Source organism: Balaenoptera acutorostrata, chromosome 1 (assembly GCF_949987535.1).
Source record: "Balaenoptera acutorostrata chromosome 1, mBalAcu1.1, whole genome shotgun sequence".
NCBI classification, from domain to species: domain Eukaryota; kingdom Metazoa; phylum Chordata; class Mammalia; order Artiodactyla; family Balaenopteridae; genus Balaenoptera; species Balaenoptera acutorostrata.
The window spans coordinates 31902629-31925070 of record NC_080064.1 but is presented as its reverse complement, the minus strand read 5'-3'; the positions used below and the strand labels follow the sequence as shown (position 1 = coordinate 31925070).

The window sequence follows — 22442 nt, the reverse complement described above, 5'->3', positions numbered from 1 at the left end:
CTATCTCCCACCCACCATCTATCAACCCACACCAGTCTGATTTCACCCCTCCCATTCCACTAAAGCACCAATGAACTCCAAGCTATGGAGGGAAGTGGACAGACATGAGGAAAGTTTAAAAGATGAAGTGAACAGATCTTGGTGAGGATTAGGTATGAAGGTAAGAGAGATGAAAGATTCAAGTGTGATTCCTAGGCTTCTGGCTTTCTCAGCACCATTTTCTGAGAAAGATTTCATTGGACAAGAATCAGACTAGGAAGAAGCTATGAGCATGGTTTTGGAAATGTTGAAATAGAGGTTCCTTTAAAGCACTACTTGGGATTCTCAAGTGTGGAGTGTGTAAGTGTGTATGTGTAAATCTGTGGGTCTGGAATTCAGGACAAGCATGGATTGGAGAAAAAAAATGACAGTCATTACTGTAGAAATGGTCATTGAAGTTGTAGGGGCAGCTGGGATTGTCTGGAGCAAGCATTCTTACCTTTTTTGTGTGTGCTATAAAATCCTTCTCTGAATGTTTTAAAATGTATAAAATAAAATACATATGATTACAAAGGAAATCTCATATATTTCTTTAGATTCATTTTCAGGTAGTCTATCAATATCCACTGAATATCCGTTGGATACTGATAGACTACCTAAAAATATAATATATATTCATTGGATATTAATAAACTATCTGGAACTGTATAATATTAAGGCTAAAAAAATTATTAAGATGAAATAGAAGAGGGAATTCCCTGGCGATCCAGTGGTTAGGACTCCACACTTAAACTGCCGAGAGGGCCAGGTTCAATCCCTGGTCGGGGAACTAAGATCAAGGGTGGGGGAGTAAGGAGAGGAGTGGTAAAACCCATCCAAAGGTTTAATAAGGGTGGAGAATGGGGAAATAAAAGTACTCAAAAAGATCTTATCATTTGAGGGGAAGGGAAAGAAGTAGGGGAAGAAAGCATCTCTATATGGCAAATACTTGATATTTTTTTACATGACAGAAGAAAAATATGTGTGCATCAATAAGCATAGGGAAAGGAAAAGAAATCATAAGTAAAATGGAAAAATATAGTAGAACTCAACAAATAACAAGAAAAAGGGGGAATGAATGGTAATTTGATAAAACCAGAGGAATCAGCAAAATAAAATAAATAATAAACATCGTATCAGTTAAGTGAGTGTTATCAATTGCCATTAAGTGTAGATAAACTGAATGATCCCATTGAAAAACCGACTGTCAGACTGAGTTAAAAAACAAACCCAACTGTGTACTGCATATAAGAAACAGATTTAAAACAAAGTGATAAAGAAAAGTTGAAAATAAGGGAGTGGGCAAGACTTCCCTGGTGATGTTAAGTAAAGTAGAAGAGGCAACGTTAATATCAGGAGGAATCTAAAGAAAAGCATTAAATTGGGTAATATAATGTATTAATAAAAAGAATAATTTAAGAAGTTTTAATAATCATAAATTAAACAACATGGCAACTAAATTTATAAAGCAAAAACTATTAAAAAGTCAAGGAGAACTTGATAGAAATACAATCATACTGTGATTAAACAGATTTAGTACAGAACAGGCAAAATTTAGAGGAACCGAATAATTGAATTAATGAATTTGATTTAGTAGTCATTTATGGAACCTAACATACATTGCATATAGAATATCCTTTTTTTCATATGCGCGTGAATGATTTACAAAATTAGACCATATACTTGGTTCACAAAGAAAACATTAACACATCTTTAAAAAAAGTTTATAGGGCATACTCTAATCGTAATGCAATAAAATTACAAATGCATAATAAAAAGGTGATAAGAAAACCTTTGAATGCCTGGAAATTAAACAGACTTCTAGATAACAGTGAAGTCAAAGAGGACATAAAAACTAAAATTATAAACTATCTAGAAAGCAATGAAAAAGAGAACACTTCAGATTATAACACCTATAACACACATATAACACAAATATCACATATAATTATAGAACACAGCAAATTCTTCCTTTTGTAGCCAGGGGAAATTTTATAACCTTACTATCTTTATTATTAAAAATGAAATACTAAAAATATACATGAACTTAAAACTCATCTTAAGAAATTAGATGGAATTCCCTCGTGGCCTAGTGGTCAGGATTACGGGCTTTCACTGCCGTGGCCTGGGTTCAGTCCCTGGTCAGGGAACTGAGATTCCACAAGCCATGCAGCACTGCCAAAAAAAACAAAAAACAAAAAAAAAAAACAGAAATGCAAAAAGAGAAGGAAAGCTATAATATAACAATCATCATAAAAGAAAACTAAAGGTGATTAGACATCTACCATGTAATAAAAGAATCAGAACCTGATCGTTTTCCAACTCAGTTCCATCTAACCTTTAAAGAATACACAATTCCACTGTAATTTGATCTACTAGTCCGGCCAAAATTTGGAAAGCTCCGCAATGCATTTTATAAAGCTGACATAATTTAAAAACCAAATTCTGATAAAGATAGTTCCAAAAAACAAACTATGGCCCACCTTTACTAATGAATAGAGGCAAAAATTCCAAATAAAATATTAGCAAATGAAATTTAGCACACGAGAATAATACACTGCAACCAAATTGGGTAATTTCAAATATATGAAGGTGGTTAGAATTTCAGGAAATGTATCAATGTAGTTCATAAACTTCATGAATCAAAGAAGAAAAGTCTTAAGATGATATCAGTAGATGCTGAAAGGCTTTAATAAAATTCAATAGCCATTCTTTTTTTTTTTTAATATTTATTTATTTATTTATTTATTTGGCTGCTCTGGGTCTTAGTTGCAACACACAGGATCTTCATTGTGGCATACAGGATCTTTTAGTTGCGGCATGTAGGCCCCCTTCTTTTTTTTTTTTTTTTGGCTGAGTTGGGTCTTCGTTGCTGCATGCGGGCTTTCTCTAGTTGCAGCTAACAGGGGCTACTCTTTTTTTAAAAATAAATTTATTTATTTTATTTATTTATTTTTGGCTGCATTGGTTCTTCGTTGTTGCGCGCGGGCTTTCTCTGGTTGCAGCGAGCAGGGGCTTCTCCTGTTGCAGAGCATGGGCTCTAGGTGCGCAGGCTTCAGTAGTTGTGGCACATGGGCTCCATAGTTGTGGCTCATGGGCTCTAGAGTGCAGGCTCAATAGTTGTGTCACACAGGCATAGTTGCTCCACAGCATGTGGGATCTTCCCGGACCAGGGCTCAAACCTGTGTCCCCTGCATTGGCAGGTGGATTCTTAATGACTGCACCACCAGGGAAGCCCGAGGAGGGGCTACTCTTCATTGTGGTGTGTGGGCTTCTCATTGTGGTGGCTTCTCTTGTTGCAGAGCATGGGCTCTAGGCACACAGGCTTCAGTACTTGTGGTGCTCGGGCTCAGTAGTTGTGGCTCATGGGCTCTAGAGCACAGGCTCAGTAGTTGTGGCGCATGGGCTTAGTTGCTCGGCAGCATGTGGGATCTTCCCAGACCAGGGATCAAACCCATGTCCCCTGCATTGGCAGGCAGATTCTTAACCACTGTGCCACCAGGGAAGTCCTGGCATGCAGGCTCTTAGTTGCAGCATGTGGGATCTAGTTCCCTGACCAGGAATCGAACCCAGACCCTCTGAACTGGGAGTGTGGACTCTTAACCACTGGACCACCAGGGAAGTCCCTCAATAGTCATTCTTAACAAGAATGTGCAGTTTGCTCTAATCACATGCCAAAAGCAAGCTCACCTTATCAGTTAGGCACAGGCAAATTCGAGTCCTCTAATATACATGAGAACCACATTCATCTGAATAAATAAATAATAAAAAGGAAAAATTAACATTAAGAAGTGGAGATAAATTTCTTAAACATGAAAAGAAAAAAAAAGTATCTTTAACCAACGAAGAGCAGCATTCCAAATGGCAAATTCCTGAACTATTTCAGTTAAAATATGACAGGGATGACCACAATCACCATTGTTATTAAATATTGCCTTGAAGTTACTACCATATGGATTAGAACAAGGTAATACATTGATAAAAACATTGGGAAAGAAGAGATACTAATTTTGCTGATATCAACAATGACAAGAAAGCTACTAGAATTAGTAAGATAATTTGGTAAGGCATGTGGATACAAGGTAAACATTTTTTAAAAAGTAAACACCTAGAAATGGAAATGGGAAAAATTTTATTCAATAACACTATAAATACCAAGGAACAGATCAGTATTCCCTATGAACATTGATACAAAAATTCTCAACAAAATACAAGCAAACAGAATTCAGCAGCATACTAAAAACACCCATGACCCAGTGGGATTTATTCTGGAATGTAAGAATGGTTCAACATACAAAAATTGATCACTGTAATACACCACATCAACAAAATGAAGAAAAAACCCCATCATTATCTCAATTGATGCAGAAAAAGCATTTGACAAAATTCAACACCCTTTCATGATAAAAACACTCAGCACAATAGGATTAGAAGGAAATTACCTCAACACAATACAAGCAAATATCATACTCAGTGGTGAAAGACTAAAAGCTTTTCCTCTAATATCAGGAACAAGGGAAGAATGCCTGCTTTTGCCACATCTATTCAACATAGTACTGTAGTTCTAACCAAAGCAATTAGGCAAGAAAAAGAAATAAAGTCATCCAAATTGGAAAGGAGGAAGCAAAATTATTTGTTTGCTGGTGATATGATCTTATATGTAGAAAACCCTAAAGACTTCGTTAGAACAATAAATGAATTTATCAAAGTAGCAGGATGCAAACTCAACACACAAAAATCATTTTCTGTACACAGTGTATAGAAAATGATTTCATAATCTCAAAAGGAAATTACAAGAACAATTCCATTTACAATAACATCCAAAAATAAAATACTTAAGAATTAATTTAACCAAGGAAGTGAAAGACTTGTACAATGAAAACTACAAAACATTGCTGAAAAAAATTAAAGAAGACATAAATTAATGAAAACATGTCACACGTTCATGGATTGGAAGACTTAATATTGTTAAAATGTCAATACTACCCAAAGCGGTCTGCAGATTCAATGCAATCTCTATCAAAATCTCAATGACATTTTTTTGCCAAAATAGAAAAACGCATCCTAAAATTCATAGTGAATCTCAAGGGACTGGAATAGCCAAAAAATCTTGAAAAAGAAGAACAGACTGGAGGCTCACACTTTCTGTTTTAAAACTTAGCTACAAAGCTACAATAATCAGAACAGTGTGTTATTGGCATAAAGACAGATATACAGACCAATGGAATAGAACAGAGAGCCCAGAAATACCCCCTCACATGTATGATCAAATGATTTTTGACAAAGGTGCCAATGGGGAAAGAACAGTCTTTTCAACAAATGGTGCTAGGAAAACTGGATATCCACATGCAAAAGAATAAAGTTGGACACTTACTTAACATTGTATACAAAAATTAATTCCAAATGGAGCAAGGACCTAAATGTAAGACCTAAGACAATAAAACTCTTAGAAGAAAACATAGGACAAAATCTTCATGACCTTGGATTTGGTAAGGATTTCTTGGGTATGACATCAAAGGCACTAGCAACAAAAGAAAAAATAGACAAATTGGACTTCATGAAAATTTTTAAAATTTGTGCATCAAAAGACACTATCCACAGAGTAAAAAGGCAACCCACAAATGGGAGAAAATGTTTGCAAATCATATATCTGATGAGGAATCAATATCCAGTGTACATAGAAAAGTTTTAAAACTCAACAACAACAACAAAAAACTGATTCAAAAATGGGCAAAGGACTTGAATAGACCTTTCCCAAAGAATATATATGAATTATCAGTAAGCACATGGAAAGATGTTCAACATCACTAGTCATTAGGGAAATGCAAATTAAAACTATAATGATATAACACCTCACACTCACTAAGATGGCTACTATAAAAAAATAGAAAATAACAAATGTTGGTGAGGATGTAGGGAAGTTGGAACCCTTGTGCATTATTGATGGGAATGTAAAATGGTATAGCAACTGCAGAAAACAGTATGGCAGTTGCTCAAAAAGTTAAAAACAGAATTACTATATGATCTATCAATTCCACTTCTGAGTATATACTCAAAATAATCAAAAGCAGGATCTTGAAGAGACATTCATGCACCCGTATTCATAGCAGCATTATTTACAATAGCTAAAACATGGAAGCAACCCAAGTATCCACTGACTTATAAATGGATAACCAAAATGTGGTACATACAAACAATGGAATATTTTTCGGCCTTAAAAGGGAAGGAAATTCTGCAATATGCTACAAAAACATGGATAAACCTTGAGTGAAATAAGTCAGTCACAAAAAGACAAATACTGTATGATTCCACTTATGTAAGGTACTTAGAGTAGTTAAATCATAGAGATGAAAAGTAGAATAGTGGTTGCCAGGGGCTGGGGGAAGGGAGGAAATGGGGAGTTATTGTTTAATGGATGTAGTTTCAGTTTTACAAGATGAAAAGATTTATGGGGATGGATGGTGGTGATGGTTGCACAACAATGTGATTGTACTTAATACCACTGAACTGTACACTTAAAAATGGTTAAGATGGGCTTCCCTGGTGGCGCAGTGGTTGAGAATCTGCCTGCTAATGCGGGGGACACGGGTTCAAGCCCTGGTCTGGGAGGATCCCACATGCCGCGGAGCAACTAGGCCCGTGAGCCACAATTACTGAGCCTGCGCGTCTGGAGCCTGTGCTCCGCAACAAGAGAGGCCGCGATAGTGAGAGGCCCGCGCACCGCGATGAGGAGTGGCCCCCACTTGCCGCAACTGGAGGAAGCCCTCGCACAGAAACGAAGACCCAACACAGCCAAAAATTAAAAAAAAAAAAAAAAAAAAAGGTTAAGATGGTAAATTTTGTGTTATATGTATTTTGCCACAACAAGAAAAGGAAAAAAAGAAAAAAAATACCCTAGGAATAAGTTGAACAAAATCACAGGTCATATATAAAGAATATGATTAAATCTTATTGAACAACATAAAATTAGAGCTAGACAAATGGAAAGTTATGTGTTCTTGGATAAGAAAACAATGTTATAAAAACAAAAATATTTTTAAAATATTTATATTTAATGCAATTCCAGTTAGAATACTGACAGGCAGTTGTTTTTTTTTAATTTTATTTTTTAAAAAATAAATTTATTTATTTATTTTTGGCTGCGTTGGGTCTTCATTGCTGCACGCAGGCTTTCTCTAGTTGCAGCGAGCGGGGGCTACTCTTCATTGCGGAGCATGGGCTCTAGAGCGTAGGCTCAGTAGTGTGGTGCACGGGCTTAGCTGCTCTGCGGCATGTGGGAGTTTCCCGCACCAGGGCTTGAACCCGTGTCCCCTGCATTGGCAGGCGGATTCTTAACCACTGCACCACCAGGGAAGTCCTGACAGACAGTTTTTTAAAAAATCTATTGAACTGAATTGTTAAAATGATCTTAAACCCATATGGAAGACTATATAACCTAGAATAATCAAGAAAAGTATGAAAATTAAGTACAATGAAGGGAGACTACTTGCTTAACTAGATACCAGAAAACTCAGAAAACTGCTGTAATCAAATTAATACAACATGGGCATAAAAATATACCATTGGAAAGTAATAGAATATCTAGAACTAGATATTAGAATATAAGAGAGTTCAGCATATGACAACACTGTCATTTGTCATAGTCAGAGGGAAAAACATGGTTCCTCTAGTAAATGATGCTGTAAATCTGGTTCTATATACGGAAGAAAATAATTTGACCCCATCTCATACAATTTCAAAACATGGTTTAAATATTATCATTTAGATATAAACATAAAATAAAATAATAAAAATCTTAGAAGAAAATCTAGGAGGGGATCTGACATACAACATAGTGACTGTAGTTAATAATATTGCACTGTATACTTAAAATTTGCTGAGAGCAGACTTTAAGTGTTCTCACTATAGCACATAAAAAAGGTAACTATGTGAAATGATGGGTGTGTTAATTAACTTGATTGTGATGATCATTTCACAATGCATACCAATATTGATTCATCCCTGGGAATTCTCTGGCAGTTCAGTGGTTAGGACTCCTGTGCTCTCACTGCTGAGGGCCCAGGTTTGATCCCTGGTTGGGGAACTAAGATTGCCACAAGCCGTGCGGCCCAACCAAAAAAAAAAAAAATCATCCTGTTGTACACCTTTAAAAAATCATGTTGTACAACCTAAATATATACAATTTTTGTCAATCATATTTCAGTAAATCTAGGGGGAAAAAAGACACCTTCCCCGGTAAAGTAGCTGTGTAAACTGCAGGTGCTTAAAACGTTTTGGTGAAATTTGAATATGTTTACATAATTTAAAGAGGAAAACATTTAAAAATAAAAGCAACTATTTTTATTTTGTATATGTTTTAAAAAAGAAAGAAAATGTAGGAGACCATATGTACAATCTAGGTATGAGGTAGGAGGGTAGCAGACTCAGAGATTATAGAATAAAAGAACAACTTGACCAAATGAAACCTTTTAAATGAATTTATAAAAGAGACAACAAATCTGGGAGGAAAATTCAATAGAGAGAGTAGAAAGTTAATATTTATAACATGAGAGGAATACCTACAAACAGACAAGAAGGGGACTGATAACCCTGTAGAAAAAACGGACAGAGAATGTGATGAAGTAATTCACGGAAGAACAAGTCTGAATGGACGAGAAGCATATAAGAAGTGCTAAGTCTCACTAATAGCCAGAGAAATGCAAAATAAAGTAACAATAAGATATCACTTTATATTTATCGAACTGTGAAAGTTAAAAAATTCAGAAAATATTTATTGCTGGTGGGATTGCTGAAAAAGAGGAATTATTATATATTGCTGTAAACTGGTAGAGTCTTTTCCAGGAAAGCATTTCAGCAACATCTGTTAAAAATAAAAACATACCTTTTCTTTTACAAATCCCACTTCTGGGTAGACACCCTAAGAAAGAAAAGCACTGGAATATATCTACTTCGATGTTTATTGCCACATTGTTCGCAACGGCCAAACTGAGATTAAAGAGAATATTCATCATTCAAGCAGTGATTGAGTAAAGTATGGTACATTTACTGCAGCTATTAAAAAGCATGGATCAGAAGTATGCAAATTTACATGGTAGGATTTTTAAAAGGAAACTAAGGTATGGAGAAATTACCTAAGTCATCCAAGATGGCACACCTAAAAAGGAGTTAGGGCCAGGATTCAAAAAGTCTGGGTCAGAGTCCATGAATCAGCCACTATACTATGTTCCTTCTGAGGGGGAGTGACTAGAAAGTTGGTAGAGGATGACAAATAAAAGGGAGAAAAAGAGAGAGGTCGCTAAATACCACGAACGTTTAGAGGATCATGGAACAAAGGTGGAATAATTATCCGGTAGCAACTGTGTCGTCCCCCCACTCCTTCCCCGCCCAAGACAGGACAGGACAGGAGAGGCTCCCCTTCCTAGCTCTCAATGTGGTATGGGAATGGTGACTTTTCTTAGGTTACCAGAGGTCCTTCTGGCTTCCTTTGTTGGGTTACAGAAACTTGGCAACAGGTACCACAGTGCTTTGGGGCTTCTTACCATCCCTTCCTGAGCTGATCCTGTGTCTCCTCTCTGTTGGTGTGGCTCTGACTGACCCTGCTGCTGGCCACTGCTGGTGCAGCTATTATCATTCCCAGAGATGGGAGACAGTGGAAGACTCTCTTCTCTCTGCCATGTAGCAGAGTGACGTTAAGACACAGACCTGGGCACCTGGTAGATGTGGTTTCAAATCCCAGCTCTGTTATTGACCACTTGTGTTAGCCTAGGCCAGTCACAACTTCTCTGAGTATTAATTTGCCCACCTGTAAAATGAACCTACATTACAGGTCAATTGTCAAAAATAACTGAGTAATGTATCTCAAATGCTTAGCACAGCTCTTATTAATAAAGTTCGAAAGTTTCCCTCAGTAACCCACAACCTTTCTTCCCATTATTTGCAATGGGACTCCAACAAAGAAAGAAGTTGGGCAGTGAGCAAACTGTTTTGCTTTCATATCTTCTAAGAAAATTTTGAAAAATTGTATACTCCTATGCATATATTTAAGCTGACATTTAAATTTTTTCACTCAGATGAAATATCGTAAAGAATAGGATTTCCAGCATATTGCAGATATTAACAATTTGAACTCAAAAAAACCATTATGTAACTACTTTGAATATATTGAGTAGAAGCTGAACACTATCAAGTGGTCTAGAATGAGAGTTCTGACCAATAAGGGCACCATATCAGATAGTGCTTGACCAAACTAAGAAAAGTATGACCATGACACAACCACTGGATATTTGTTACTGCCAGAATCTTGATATCATTGCTGCAGGCTTTCAGAATCACAAATTGAATCTTTACAAGTGTCCAGTGTCCCAGCCTTGAGCATCTTACTGGTTATTGGCCCATGGCCAGTTGATAGGGGCGAGAGAAGGAAAATACCTGTCTCCCTTCAACCTTCTGTCATATAGTTTGGGCTTCTCCCTCCCACTGAGACCATAAATTGGACATTCCCTCAAAATAGGAAGGGTGCTCAGGCCAAAAAACAAGAAGGTACCTTTCAGAAATGAATAATAAAAACAGTAGCCAATATTTATTGAGAGATATTTACATGCAAGTTTTACATATGTTTACTCTGTTAATGCTCACAATAGCTCTATGAGGTACATTGCATTATTATGCTATGTGGTAGGCTAAACCATGGCCCCCAAAGATATCCACTCCCTAATCCCTAAACCTGGCAAAGGGTAAATATTACCTGTTATATACTAAAGAATATGGCAAAGGGTAAATATTACCTGTTATATACTAAAGAATTTGCTGGTCTTATCCCTGTGAAGTGAATTATATCTCAAACAAGCTGTTATAAAAACTTATTAATACATGGGATTTCCCTGGCTGTCCAGTGGTTAAGAGTCCTTGCTTCCACTGCAGGGGTCACGGGTTCGATTCCTGGTCCGGGGAACTAAGATCCCACCTGCCAACATGGCATGGCCAAAACAACCAACCAAACAAACAAATAACTTATTAATACATAGTTGAATTGCTATGGACGATAACTCTGATTTCACCTTGAAGGTGGATTTGTGGCTGCCAACAGTTCCAGAGTCACATAATCACAGTATTTTAACCAGAAAGGAAAGGAGCATCTTTCTCCCAACTCTGCTTTGAAAAATCTCAGGGAAAATGCTGATTCACCTGTTTTGGGTAATGCTCGCATCCCTGTGTCCCAGGGAGTTACAGGTCTGTGATCAGAAGTGAGGGAGGAGTCTGGGAGGACAAAAAACAGGATTCCACTGCATTAGGGAATACATGCAGAATTAATTGCAGAAATTGCCTAGAGAAGTTTGGCAGAATCCGAGAGGGAATATTGGAGCTTGAATATCAAGAGTCTGCCACCAAGGAGCAGCAAGCGCACAGTTAGATCAAGCATGTTTGTTTGCTTTGAGGAGTCTCAGTAGAGACGCACGATTTAAGGAATTAATTAAAGCTGTAACCATTGTCTTAATAGCTTACAGGGCTGTAAGGTAAATTCAGAACCAACACTCTGGCCAGCAAAGAACTTAGAACAATGTAGAGGAAGAAGTTCAAAGCTATAAAAACCATACACACGCAGGGATAGATAGATAGATAGATACACAAACTGATTAGAGTAGTTGTTTTTCGGAAATGTGCTTGAGGGACACACTCATTTTTTTGTTTTCATTTTTTGTATTGTTTAAATATTTTGCAATATTTTATAAGAAATAAAGATTTTTAAAAAAAAACAAAAACTGTGCGAAAAAGAAATGGAGCTCTCTTTATTGTCAGACTGTCCTTATCTTCTCCAGGACTCTTCACTCTCACTGGCTATTAAAAGTAGATTAGGACTTCTCTGGTGGCGCAGTGGTTAAAAATCCGCCTGCCAATGCAGGGGATACAGGTTTGAGCCCTGGTCCAGGAAGATCCCACATGCCGCAGAACAACTAAACCCGTGCGCCACAACTGCTGAGCCTGTGCTCTAGAGCCCGTGAGCCACAACTACTGAGCCCACGAGCCACAACTACTGAAGCCCACGTGCCTAGAGCCCGTGCTCTGCAACAAGAGAAACCACCGCAATGAGAAGCCCGTGCACTGCAACGAAGAGCAGCCCCCGCTCGACGCAACCAGAGAAAACCCGTGCGCAGCAACGAAGACCCAACGCAGCCATAAATAAATTTATTTTAAAATTTAAAAAATTTTAAAGAAAGTAGATTAGAAAAAAAGTGTGTATTTTATACTCCATACACGTAAAACAAAAAGGGAGAGGTGTACATTCACATACCCTTAGATAATCTTTGGAACAATAAACAGGAAACTGGTAGAAGTCAATTATTCTTGGGAGGAAAACTGCAGGATTGGAGGATAGAGGAGGGTACTTTTCATTGCATACTGTTGACAGTGTTTGAATTGTTTTACTATGTGAATGTATTGCCTATTAAGAATAATTTTTAGGGACTTCCCTGGTGGTGCAGTGGTTAAGACTCCGTACTCCCCATGCAGGGGGCCCAGGTTCGATCCCTGGTCCGGGAACTAGATCCCACATGCATGCTGCAACTAAGAGTTCACATGCCACAACTATGGAGCCCGCCTGCAACCAAATAAATAAAGACCTGATGCAACCAAATAAATAAATAAATATTTTTAAAAATAATAATTTTTTAAAAATTGAAGTATAGTTAATTTACAATGTTGTGTTAGTTTCAGATGTACAGCAAAGTAATTCAGCTATTATATATGTGTGTGTGTGTGTGTGTGTGTTCTTTTTCAGATTCTTTTCCATTATATGTTATTACAAGATAGTGAGTACAGTTCGCTATGCTATACAGTGGGCCCTTATTGTTTACCTATTTTATATACAGTAGTGTGTATATGTTAATCCCAAACTCTTCATTTATCTCCCCCTACCCCCGCTAACCATAAGTTTGTTTTCTATGTCTGTAATTCTGTTTCTTTGTTGTAATAAGTTCATTTGTATCATTTGTTTTAGATTCCACATATAAGGGATATCAGATGATATTTGTCTTTCTCTGTCTGACTTACTTCCCTTAGTATGATAATCTCTAGGTCCATTTATGTAGCTGCAAATGACATTATTTCATTCTTTTTTATGGCTGAGTAATAGTCCATTGTATATATATACCACATCTTCTTTATCCATTCATCTGTCAGTGGACATTTAGGTTACTTCCATGACTTGGCTATTGTAAATAGTGCTTCTGTGAACATAGGGGTGCATGTATCTTTTCGAATCATAGTTTTGTCTGGGTATATGTCCAGGAGTGGGATTGCTGGATCATATGGTAACTCTATTTTTAGTTTTTTTAAGGAATCTCCATACTGTTTGCCATAGTGGCTGCACCAATTTACATTCCCACCAACATTGTAGGAGGGTTCCATTTTCTCCACACCCCCTCCAGCATGTGTTATTTGTAGACTTTTTAATGATGGCCATTCCAACTGGTGTGAGGTGATACCTCATTGTAGTTTTGATTTGCATTTGTCTAATAATTAGTGATATTAAGCATCTTTGCATAAAATTAATTTTTTTAAAAAGCAGCATTCACCGAAAAAAAAAAAAAAAAGTAGCATTCAGAGATTGAATAAAGGTGGAATGGTAGTATCTGAGGCAGAGAGGGTAGATGGCTATCTCCACATATGTGCCAGTCCCCTCCTACCCTGACTCCCTACACTGCAGAAGCTGGAAAGCTAGAACTACATTTCCAAACCTCCTTGCAGCTGGATGTGTTTTAAATCCCCCGATGCATGCCTAAGGGGCTTGTTGAATCTGGAACTGAGTTAAGTGGGGGAGAAGTGAGGCAGCATGTGAGGATTTAAGGTGTCATCACTCTGGCAGTGGCTTCCTCTTCCCCACATCTTGGCTAAGGTGTTGGGTTCTCAGAACCAATAGTTGGGACAACAACTTCCTAATTCCCCAGTTTTCTGATGTGGCAGAGATAACAGTTTTCTTGGTGAAAGCTGTGCCTGACTTAAATCAACCCCCATTCAATAACCAGCTCTAAGCATAGATCATTACAGTGTGTGAGTCTTGTTTGCAGCAGTCTCTGCGAGGTATATGGGGCCAGTCTCAAGTTGATGTCCCTGACAGGGGCGGTCTTGAAGGTTAAGGGTGTAGTGGACACTTGACATTTCTTTAGGGCCCTCTGCATTGGAACCCCCTGTCCTGCATTTGGGGAATTCTCTCGGTTATGAAGCTAATCTATGGGGCCTATCAATCATCCTCTACAAAAGCTGAAGTGCTAGGAACTTCCTTTCCACATCCCTTGCAGCTAGAGCATCAGCATGTGGACAAGGCTCTGCCAGTCCAACACACCTGCCTCAAAGCTGGCTAGAAAAATTGGTTTCAGGAAGATCACTTCCTGGAAAAGCAGTGGCTGCAGAGGTAGTGGTCAGTCCAGTACTGAACACTGGTTGTATCATCGGCACAGTCTTCATGTCCAGAGTTCTGTAGCCATGGCAGTGGTGTCCTTATCACTAGACCAGTTCTGCACCTTGATATTAGCTGTTTCTCATTGTGTGGCCTAGAATGTGAGTCTTCTCTTCAGCTCTCCCACTGATTCTATGAGCTATTTAATATCCTTTTAATAAATTTCTTTTCTGCTTAAAACACGCAGAATTCGTTTCTGTTGTTTGAAATTAAGAATCTAGATGGATACAAATAAAGAAGACAAATCCTCCCACTTAGGTAGGGCTTTTGCCAGCAAGATTTACAGTTTAAGGAACACACTTTGTGGTAACACAAGTATGGTAATAAGTGATAGCATGTATTCACCTGTGCTGTCATGTATCTTACTTATATTAGTCAGGCTTCTTTGGAGAAGAATAGATACATCAAATCGGCTCATAGAGTTAGGGAGGCTGAGAAGTCCCACAGTCTGCTGTCTACAAGCTGGAGACCCAGGAAAGCCGGTGATGGTGACGTAATTCAGTCCAAGTCCAAAGGCCTGAGAACCGGGGGAGCTGATTGTTTAAATCCCAGTCTGAGGGCCAGAGAAGACAAGATAAGATGTCCCAACTCAAGCAAGTAGGAAGCAAAAAAGGATGAATTCCTCCTTCTTCTACATGTTGTTGCTCTATTCAGGCCCTCAATGGATTGGATGATGCCCATTCACATTTGGGAAGGCAAACCACTTTACTGAGTCCGCGGATTCAAATGCTAATCTCATACAGAAAATCCCATCCATTCTTACAGACACATGCAGAAATAATGTTTAATCTGGGCACCGCTTAGCCAGTCAAGTTGACACATAAAACTGACCATCACATACTGTATTGACAAGGATTCTTTTGGTTGTAAAAAACCCCGAAAAACTCAATACAAACCATATTAGGCAAAATGGGAAAAATATTTTGGGCTCATCAAATCTGTTGCCTAGAGGAGAGTTAGGAATACAGGTGGGCTGCAGGACTCCCTCCCTATTTTGTCTCTGTTTTTTTGTTTTGTTTTGCTTTGTTTTTAGCACATTGGCTTCATTTTCTCTTATTGGTAACTGGCTTTCTCTACATGGCAGGAATGTGACTAGCAGGTCCTAATTTTTTCAATGTACAACTTCCACCCCTGGAGAAGGATGAACGTTATCAATTCAAGCCTGAAAAATCCTGGAGAAGGAGTTTAATTGGCCTGACTAGAATGAAATGCCCTCCCCAGACCAATCAACTGTGGCCAGGAGCGATGTGATTATGTAAAAATATGGTATCTCCCATGGGAGTCATATGAATTGTGAGAAGGGAGGAGTTAGCGTCCAAAACAAAGGAAAAGTGCTAGATGTGCAATACCACAGGTATTTATTATGGTCCACCTGACGATCACATACACACATATGTATAGGCACACACACGTGCTCTTTCTTCCCACACATACTTTTCCAAAAATTCCGTATGTAATACAATGCAATTAAACCATATACAACTTCAAGCACATTCACATCCAAAATTACACCTAGTTATTGAATCCATTTCTGAGTACCGAATCTCTAGGTGATGTCTAATCTCAATCAGATTCAGATCTTACAACTTATGGCCAAAATGATACATTTAACTATAAGCAATATACCATATATAAAACAGTACAGGAAAAACAGCATGACCTTGTTGTGGGCTGAATTATAGTCTTCAAAAATTCATATGTTGAAGACCTAATCCTCTGTACTTCAGAATGTGGCTTTATTTGGATAGAGTCTAAAGAGGTAATTAAAGACATTATTGGGGTGGGCCCTTATTCAATAAGACTGGTGGACTTACAAGAAGAGGAAATTTGGACACAGACATACACAGAGGGAAAATACAGGGAGAAGATGGCCATCTATAAGCCAAGGAGAGAACCTCAGAAAAAAATAACTCTGCCAACACCTTGATCTTGGACTGTAACCTCCACAACTGTGAGAAAATAAACTTTTGCTGTTCAAGCCATCCAGTCAGTAGTACTTTGTTATGGCATCCCCGGCAAATTAGTACAGTCATCAATTAAAACTCTCATTTTAAAAAGGGGGAAAATGGGTGTCACAGTGGTTAAGAATCCGCCTGCCAGGCTTCCCTGGTGGCGCAGTGGTTGAGAATCTGCCTGCCAACGCAGGGGACACGGGTTCGAGCCCTGGTCTGGGAAGATCCCACATGCCGCGGAGCAACTAGGCCCGTGAGCCACAATTACTGAGCCTGCGCGTCTGGAGCCTGTGCTCCGCAACAAGGGAGGCCGCGATAGTGAGAGACCCGCGCACCGCGATGAAGAGTGGCCCCCGCTTGCCGCAACTGGAGAAAGCCCTCGCACAGAAACGAAGACCCAACACAGTCATAAATAAATAAATAAATAAAATTAAAAAAAAAAAAAAAAAGAATCCGCCTGCCAATGCAGGGGACACGGATTCGAGCCCTGGTCTGGGAAGATCCCACATGCCGCAGAGCAACTAAGCCCGCGAGCCACAACGACTGAGCCCACATGCCACAACTACTGAAGCCCGTGTGCCTAGAGCCTGTGGTCCGCAACAAGAGAAGACACCGCAATGAGAAGCCCGCGCACCACAACGTAGAGTAGCTCCCACTCACCGCAACTAGAGAAAGCCTGCGCACAGCAATGAAGACCCAACTCAGCCAAAAATAAATAAATAAATAAATTAAATTAAAAAGAAAAAGTAGGGGGGGGATAAGATACAACATACAGATTTATTCCAAGCCCTGATAGAATATGGTAAGGCCTACACATTTCATAGATGTTCATTCATTAACTCATTTTCCTGACCAGGTCACCACATTTACACCTCTGGAGGGTACCATTCGCATGATAGCAGGTGTGCACTGAACAACCTGTGCGGCTGTATGTAGAGGTCACTTCCTTCCAGTAAGTAAATTCCTTGGTTAGAGAATCTGGTCATCCTGGATTATGACCATGAAGAGATTTTCCTTGTCCAGGATCCTTCAGAAATACTCCTTGAGAGGGGGATAGGAGAGGACTCCTCTCCAGGGAGCTGTTTCGATTCAGTGTCACTCCTTGTACTGGTAAAATATTTGGGACTGGAGACTGCCTTAGGGGTTGCACAATAGATCTCAGTTTTTATTTTGTTTTCGTTTCCTGGCAATATAATTTCCTTAAGACTTTTTTTTTTTTTGCTGCTTTGGGTCTTCGTTGCTGTGTGCTTCCTCTACTTGCGGTGAGCAGGGGCTACTCTTCCTTGTGGTGCGTGGGCTTCTCATTGCAGTGGCTTCTCTTGTTGCGGAGCACAGGCTCTAGGTGCGCAGGCTTCAGTAGTTGTGGCTCGCGGGCTCAGTAGTTGTGGCTTGTGGGCTCTAGAGCGCAGGCTCTGTAGTTGTGGCGCATGGGCTTAGTTACTCCGCGGCATGTGGGATCTTCCCGGACCAGGGCTCGAACCCGTGTCGCCTGCATTGGCAGGCGGATTCTTAACCACTGCTACAGCAGGGAAGTCCAAATTTCCTTAAGCCTTAAATTAGCTGGTTGCCATTTAACTTCATGGGGTGGGGGGGATTCTATTATGATCAACTATTTTGATTGTCCATTGCTCCATAACAAATGCTCCTAAAATTTAGTGAATTTAAACAACCACCATAGCTATTTATTTCTCACAATTCTGTGAGTTGACTGTGCTCAGCTGGACAGCTCTTCTCTCCTTTATGATATTAGCTGGGGCTTCATTAATGCCAGGTTCAAATGGGCTGGAACATCGGAAGATGGCTCCCTCATCTCACTGGCAGTTGACTGGGAGCTCAACAATTGGAGCTGTTGACCAGAGTTTCTCCGTCATCCTTCACATGGCCTCTCCACAATCTTGAGAGCATGCCAGCTGGGTTCCAAGAAGTGTTCCAAGTACCAGAAGTAGATGTTAGAGACCTTGTAACCCCTGCATCAAAAGTTAAACAGCATCAATCCCCCCACATTCTTTTAGTCAAAGCAAATTACAAGGCCGGCCCAAATTCAAGGAGAGAGGAAATAGCTTTACCTCTCAATGGAAACAGTGACAAAGAATTTGTAGCCGTCTTTAATCCACCACAGCAACCAATGCTTCTTACATAAAACATGATGTGAAAACCCTTGATCAATACTTTGCTAAGGAGAAGCAGGTTCTGGTGCCAGATTATCTGGATTCTGCCACCCACTGGCTAGAATCACTTAATCTTCTATGTTTTAGGATTTATGAGTAAACATATATGTAAAAACTCTTAGGACAGTGTCTGGCACAAAATCTGTACTCTGTAAGTGCTTGTGATTATTATTAAGGAGGAACCTAAATGACCTTTAAATGAAAGAAACATCAAATAATTAGGCTTATGGTCTGGAAAACCTTCTTTTTCAGACTAAATTTCAAGTTTATTCAGATGATATAAAATCTGTGGAATTAAGGTAAATAGGTGGGTGAGAATCAGAGTACATCAGTCAGAGTAATCTAAATGTTCTGCAACCAAATTGTCCTTAGTTCTTTACTTACCTTGAAATAGTTAAGCAAATGATCTAAACGGGGAAATATTATCAGGTCTCGTCCAGAAAAAATTTATAGTAATCATTGCAATTGACCTTGATCTACACTTGGTTGTTTTTTTTGTTTTTGTTTTTGTTTTTTAACACATGCACAAAATCACCTACAAGGAAGGATTATTAGGCTTAATTTGCTTGAGGACTCTGAGATGCTGATAAGCTTTAAATTCCTGGGTAGCTTCTTCTTTTTTTTTTTTTTTTAATGTATCTTTATTGGAGTATAATTGCTTTACAATGTTGTGTTAGTTTCTGTTGTACAACAAAGTGAATCAGCTATAAGTATACATATATCCCCATATCCCCTCCCTCTTGAGCCTCCCTCCCATCCTCCCTGTCCCAGCCCCCTAGATCTTCATAAAGCATGGAGCTGATCTCCCTGTGCTATGCAGCTGCTTCCCACTAGCCATCCATTTTACATTTGGTAGTGTGTATATGTCAGTGCTACTCTCTCACTTCGTCCAGGCTTCCCCTTCTGCCCCCTGTGTCCTCAATTCCATTCTCTACATCTCTGTTTTTATTCCTACCCTGCCACTAGATTCATCAGTACCGTTTTTTTAGATTCCATATATGTGCATTAGCATATGGTATTTATTTTTCTCTTTCTGAGTTTCTTCACTCTGTATGATAGACTCTAGGTCCATCCACCTCATTACAAATAACTCAATTTCGTTTCTTTTTATGGCCGAGTAATATTGCATTGTATATATGTGCCACATCTTCTTTATGCATTCATCTGTCGATGGACATTTAGGTTACTTCCATGTCCTGGCAACTGTAAATAGTGCTGCAGTGAACATTGTGGTACATGTATCTGTTTGAATTGTGGTTTTCTCAGGGTATGTGCCCAGTAGTGGGATTGCTGGGTCATATGGTAGTTCTATTTTTAGTTTTTTAAGGAACCTCCATACTGTTCTCCATAGTGGCTGTATCAATTTATATTCCCACCAACAGTGCAGGAGGGTTCCCTTTTCTCCACCCCCTCTCCAGCATTTACTGTTTATAGATTTTTTGATGATGGCCATTCTGATCTGTGTGAGGTGATATCTCATTGTGGTTTTGATTTGCATTTCTCTAATGGTTAGTGATGTTGAGCATTTTTTCGTGTGTTTGTTGGCAATCTGTATGTCTTCTTTGGAGAAATGTCTATTTAGGTCTTCTGTCCATTTTTGGATTGGGTTGTTTGTTTTTTTGATATGGAGCTGCATGAGCTGCTTGTGTTTTGGAGATTAATCCTTTGTCAGTTGCTTCATTTGCAAATATTTTCTCCCATTCTGAGGGTTCTCTTTTCGTCTTGTTTATGGTTTCCTTTGCTGTGCAAAAGCTTTGAAGTTTCATTAGGTCCCATTTGTTTATTTTTGTTTTTATTTCCATTTCTCGAGGAGGGGGGTCAAAAAGGATCTTGCTGTGATTTATGTCATAGAGTGTTCTGCCTATGTTTTCCTCTAAGAGTTTGATGGTGTCTGGCCTTACATTTAGGTCTTTAATCCATTTTGAGTTTATTTTTGTGTATGGTTTTAGGAAATGTTCTAATTTCATTCTTTTACATGTAGCTTTCCAGTTTTCCCAACTCCACCTATTAAAGAGGCTGTCTTTTCTCCATTGTATATTCTTGCCTCCTTTGTCAAAGATAAGGTGACCATAGGTGCGTGGGTTTATCTCTGGGCTTTCTATCCTGTTCCATTGATCTATACTTCTGTTTTTGTGCCAGTACCATACTGTTTTGATTGCTGTAGCTTTGTAGTATAGTCTGAAGTCAGGAAGCCTGATTCCTCCAGCTCCTTTTTTTCTTTCTCAAGGTTGCTTTGGCTTCCTGGGATACTTCTACCGTGCTTTGTTTTGCATGTAACTTGCATACCATAAGTCTAGTAAAATTTTTTTTGTTTTGCTTTGTTTTAGTTTTTATTTCTTCAGCCACAAACTTGAAAGACATGGTGCACATTTGCCCAAAGGTAGAATAGACAGAACCCATTTTGTTTATGAATAATCTGCTAATAGAAAATGAGAGCAGAGCCTCCCTTCAAGGTACAATCAAGACAGAGCTTCAAGGAATGCTTGAACGATAGTAATTTGTCAAGAAAATTCAACAGACCTTCATTAGCTCTCAATCTTTTTAATTCTTTTTTCTTTTTTTTGGTTGTGTTGGGTCTTCGTTGCTGTACGTGGGCTTTCTCTAGCTGCGGTGAGTGGGGGCTACTCTTCATTGTGGTGCGCGGGCTTCTCATTGCGGTGGCTTCTTTTGTTGCAGAGTACAGGCTCTAGGTGTGTGGGCTTCAGTAGTTGTGGCTCGCATGCTCTAGAGCTCGGGCTCAGTAGTTGTAGCACACGGGCTTAGTTGCTCTGCGGCATGTGGGATCTTCCCGGACCAGGGATCAAACCCGTGTCCCCTGCATTGGCAGGTAGATTCTAAACCACTGCACCACCACAGAAATCCCTCTTTTTAATTCTTTAGTCTCATTCAGTTGTATGTACACATTAATTTCCAGTTTACTATGTCAGAGACTGAGGTGAGAGGGAAACATTTATTTTCAAAATAGTTCAGATTAATATGCCATGAGAACAATGAATATGCTGTTGCACCATTTCTTTATTCATGGATTTATGGATATTTGGATTGTTTCCACTTCATGACTGTTATGAATAATGTTTTCTTGAACCTCCATGGATCAGCTGGACATCATCTCCATGGCAGAGACAACCATGATGCCAGAGGAGATCGAGCTGGAGATGGTGAAAATCCAGCGTCTCTGGGAAGTCTTGGTCCGGCGGGAGTCTGCACTCAGGTTTATGATGGATGACATCTAGCTCTGCAACGACATCATGGACTTGAAGCAGGAGCTGCAGAACTTGGTCGCCATCCCAGAAAAAGAAAAAACCAAGTTGCAGAAGCAGAGAGAGGATGAGCTAATCCAGAAGATCCACAAACTGGTGCAGAAGAGGGACTTCCTGGTGGACGATGCAGAGGTTGAGCAGCTAAGGGAGCAAGAAGAAGACAAGGAAATGGCCGATTTTCTGAGAATCAAGTTAAAACCTCTAGACAAAGTAACCAAATCTCCAGCCAGCTCCTGAGCACAAAAGAAAGCCGAGCCCCCACCTAGCAAGCCCACGGTAGCCAAGACGGGGCTGGCGCTCATCAAGGATTGCTGCAGGGCCACCCAGTGCAATATCATGTAGCCCCCACATGGGGTGCCCCCGGGGCCACGGGGACCCCCCTCCCACCCTCTTGTCTTCATAGCCCCCATTTCACCGGGGCCCAAGAGCTCTCCAAGGCGGAAGGGATTGAAGGCAAGCCCATGACTGCCGCCAGGGGCCGTGGGTGCGGGGGGTGGGCCCGGCCGCCCTGTACAGAGTGTAGCAATAGGGAATCCCTCACCGTCGCATGGCCCTCCCCAGAGCATGCCGAACCCAGGAGTCTGTCTCACTG

The 22442-nt window shown here is 39.6% G+C and overlaps 1 pseudogene; it reads left to right on the top strand.

Annotated features, from left to right (window-relative positions):
• Positions 1-21673: 21673 nt before the first annotated feature.
• On the top strand, positions 21674-22192 carry LOC103015322 (bMERB domain-containing protein 1-like; annotated as a pseudogene).
• Positions 22193-22442: the final 250 nt, after the last annotated feature.